This window comes from Homalodisca vitripennis, unplaced genomic scaffold (assembly GCF_021130785.1).
Source record: "Homalodisca vitripennis isolate AUS2020 unplaced genomic scaffold, UT_GWSS_2.1 ScUCBcl_6102;HRSCAF=13156, whole genome shotgun sequence".
Taxonomy (NCBI): domain Eukaryota; kingdom Metazoa; phylum Arthropoda; class Insecta; order Hemiptera; family Cicadellidae; genus Homalodisca; species Homalodisca vitripennis.
The window spans coordinates 1-4709 of NW_025782211.1; positions in this window are offsets into that span (position 1 = coordinate 1).

Consider the following 4709-nt stretch of genomic DNA (forward strand, 5'->3'; position numbering starts at 1 on the left):
TTACTGTGCATGACAATTAGGTTATTATTCCACCAAGAAATTTAGTTCCAAGAACATCAGAGACAAAAAATACTAAACCAGTAATGAGTAACAGGATAGCAAAAACATGTTTTATATTATGATACAAGTAATTCCTAATTCAAAATTGGTTGTACCACAAGGATCAGTACTGGGACCCTTTCTTTTTATAATAAACATACATGATTTTTCTTCTAATATGTATGTACATCTTTTTTATATGCAATCATGCCACTTAAAAAAAATTTCAGTGACAATTTACAAAATTTAAATAAAGTCCAAAATTAATCCATATTAAAAGCTCTGAAATGGTACAAAGTCAATTCTTTATCAGTGAACAATAATAAAACTGATAGATAAAATATTTTCTCTGACACAATTAAATGTAGATAATGTGAAATTACGTCTTGTTATTCGGCTAGATAATATGCTTAATAAATTGGGTAAGCCATCTTGACCAGTTGTGTCAAAAGTTTCTAGCTATTTAGCTAGAGGTACTTACTTGATCCATTGGGTTAAAACAATCTGTAAACATATATATATATATGAAGATGTCAGGGGAAAAACAAGCTCAGTCACATTTTGCAAAACTTTTCAGGAAATAGATTTTAAAGTTTAAAGTCTAGTTTCTAAGTTAGTTTTAAGGTCAGGTTATTTTTTAAATGCTATTGTTAATATTTAACTCTTTTAATTTCACTATTTAATTGTGTATTTAAAAAAAATAAATATTAACATCAACGTTTTTAAAATATTTGGTTTTAAAGTACAGTTTTTACAGTGAAAAAAACAGGCTCAGTCCCGGACTGAGCCTGTTCTTCCCCATCGTACTAAACGAGGATTGAGACTAGGATAGTTAACACAAAACCCAAGTCCAAAATAATACAGATATTTATTTTACATATAAAACTTAGCACATTGAAAATATAATTTAATTTGGATTGCTTCATTTAAGACCCTAATTTTATTCATCCAAATGGGGAAGATTGGTGAAGTATTCTTGGGCAGCACTACTACAAAATATCTTTAAATCTTTCAAGTCATTGTATTTGGCCTTCTTGATAGGCAGTTGGACCTGTAACAAAATAATAAATTGCAATAAGGCCTAGCAAGTTAAAATTGTTTAACAGTTAAATTAGGTTCTTTAAAATGTTCACTTACCATCATAAGATTTTTCTGGCATTAGAAATTCATTTTCAGCACATACTGTTGAAGAATGGGTTTTTTTTCTTTGGCAGGATTGAACATTTGTCCCACGCTGCCATAGTAAGAACTCCTCAGCATCAATTTTTGTTCATTACCATTGCCTTCCTTGGAAATTTTAAGCTCCTTTATAGTCCTGGTAGCAAATGGGCATTTTTTCATATATAATGTGTCCAAGAATTTTGTCCACTGTCTACAGAATTGATTGTTCAATACTCACAACTTTAAAGGGAAAAGGGTTTCTTTCTAGCATTTTCAAAAACTTCAATCCAATCTGAAGGAAGTTCTGCCTTAGATTTTGTGTTGACAAGCCCCATATTCTTGTCGCATTCCATGTATGAATGGCCACGCACAGGGAATGTTTACTTTGATGGAGGTCAAGTTTCTTTGCTTCATAAACAAGATAATGTAAAAAATCTTATCATTGTGAAGTTTTTGTTCTGGCCCGAGCAAGAGTCACAGAATATGTGAAGGTGTCTAATTTTTTCATCCAGATGTTCATAGACAAAATTGTGTAGGAAAGAAGAAACATCATCACTCCCTTTCTTTCCTTCAGTCTCAGGATATAGGTAAAAAATACTTTTCGCACTAGACAACTCATGTATGTTAAAAGCATACATTGATAACTGCCGCTTGTAGTAGATGTCATTAGTGGTAATATTCGGCAATTGTAAATTCTTACCAAAGTCCATACTTATGGCCTCATGTTCCACTGATTGCTTACATAATTGTTTGGCACGTGTTTTCCTTTTGTAGAACACATCTGCTTTGATTTTGTGGAGTTTTGCTTCATTTTCAAGAGAAGTTATTTCCTTATTAATGTTAGCAACATCATCGGATTCTCTGTTATTTTTTAATTGTTTCTGTAGCCCTGTAATTTTGGCCGTTAGTTCATTCGCACTTACTGCAAGTGTCAGTTCTGGGGTAGCCAAAACTGATGTTAAAGTCACTGCAAAAACATTGTCTATATGTTTCATATGATACCTTTGCATTTGGATATTTTGTCTGAAACATTTGATGCATTTTCGAAACATTCAATTCTTCAGGTAGGTAGGTTTTGTTACTTTTGTGGAGGCTATAGTGCGATGATCTTCCTTTAAATGATTTTATGTGATCACGTATAAGATCTACAGTTTCATTAGATACTCTATGTGGCCTATTTAAATTTTTACCACGTTTGTCCTTTGGTGATGTGCCAGCAGATTTAAGACTCTCTTAACCAAGAACTCAACTTTGGCTTTGGAAATTCCGTGAATAGAAAATTGAATTGCCTTACGACAAATGCTTTCTTCTACTAACATTGTTATCTTTCAATACTCGTACTTTATAGGCATAAGGATGCTTGATTTTTTCTCTAGCATTTTCTACTCTAGGCCTTCTACGCTGAACAGGTATGACAGTTATTAACCCACATAAATAGCTATTTTGTTTCATCATGTGACCTCATAAGATTAAAGTCGGAGAGAATCTTATTCCGAGATGTCTCATTTTACTCGTCCTGAAACAGCCACGCAAACACTGACAGTCACTGCCCATTTCATGGCTTTGAATTTTTAGCATTTTAGTCACAGCCGACATCCTGCCATATTTTTTCCGTTTTTTTGAAAGCTGCTCGTTGGTTTGCTTTGTTGCAGCAAGGCATTGCACTTGAGGAATATCGTCCTCTCCACTATCCATGCCAATAACTTAAATATACAAGGGCCTAAGCAATATATCTACAGTTATCTTGCTACTCACACAACTAATGTTTGGAGGTTATGTTGAATTTGCACTTGTTCTGACACATTCACTAAAAAAAATTAGCCTACATCACATTTCCCTCTTTAGCTCAACTACAAACATAAAAAACATAAGCTTACTATTCTTCACTTGCAGAGGAACTTTACAATCATAACAGAGTGAACATGTTAACAGGATTAACTTTTAAAACAACACCACCAATCCAATCCAAGAAAGACAAAATAAACAGATCAGCTGATCCCACTCCCACAGTTCTCAGCTGGACTGAGCCTTTTTTTCCCCACAAAAAGTAGGACTAAGCTCGTTCTTCCCCAGGACGTGGATTTTTCTTATTCTTATTACTAGGGACTGGAGCTTGTTTTTGCCCAAAATTGATGTATATGATATGTTTAACAATGTTCAATTTTTATTATAAATAGAAAAAAAACGTATTTTGAAAAAAAATTGACTAAGCCTGTTTTTCCCCTGACGTCTTCATATATGTTAATCTCAGTTACACTATGCATCCTTTCGTTCTCATCTTTCATATGGTACCCGTTGGAGAAATAGCAGGAAGGGAGGAAAAGTTTTGATCTTGAATTAAAAGTGTTACAGATAAATACACAATATTTCATCTAACATAGATGTCATGTTTTCAAGTTTTTCGTGAATTGCAAATTATAACATTTACCTTGTTTTTACATCTACAAATGTAATGTTTGTTAGATGTTAAAGAAAATCGATCTAACTATACTCTAAGGCAGAACAAAGTTTTTGTGGTTCAAAGATTCCAAATGTTGTTGATAAAAAAGGTGTGAATGAAACTGTAAAGTTTTAATATTTCACACATAGTAGTAAAATTAGTTACAGTTTATTTTCACATTGTTCCGAATATATTTAACTTGTATTATCCATGTATTGAGGACTCAATGCAGAATAAATTTTAACATGTAATAATTTAAATGTACCATACGTATACAATTACCCACATACGCATACTCATAAATCATACTTTTTTACTTCTGTGGGAGGAAACTCAAGCCTTACCAGTAATAAGTTCCCATGACAGTAATTAGTCATAAATATACGATGAGCAACAGTTTTAAAATAATTGTTTTCCTCATTTACTCTGATTGTTGGGTTGAGAATATCTCTTTAAATCCACTCATTACTTAGCACAGTGTACTACATAGCTATTACATTAAATCAATAAACTATGTGATTGTTTTAATGATTAACTTTATACCCAATGACAAGAACGCTAATTGGATAACATAGGCAATCAATATCAAATTTATAGATCTTCTAAAAAAGGAAGACGCTGGCTTGTTACTATGTTGTTGCTTTAATACTTGTTGACTCATTTCTTCATAGTTGACTCTTGTAATTTAATGCAAATTAAATGTGGTTACAAAAGAATTTACAATGCTCTTTTTTAATGCAAAATCATGACTTTAGTTATCTTTAAATTCTGTCCAATCTTATCTTTTTTATAAAATTAGTACATTTTGAAAGTCTATTACAATGACAATATGTATGTTTTTATATTGTTCTAAATTACTTATTTAAAAGAATAAAATACAATTTGCTTGTCACCAAAGATTGGAAATAAGAAGCTCTTCATGTGTATCGCATAACCAAAGAAAACTTGCGTAACTTATTTGGTAAACAAAATTAATTGGTAGATCTGACCGGCATATAAAACTGCAAAGTGACTCTTATCAAGTGAGATGACCTGGCTATCTTCTACAGGTCAGCGGTTGATGGTCTGA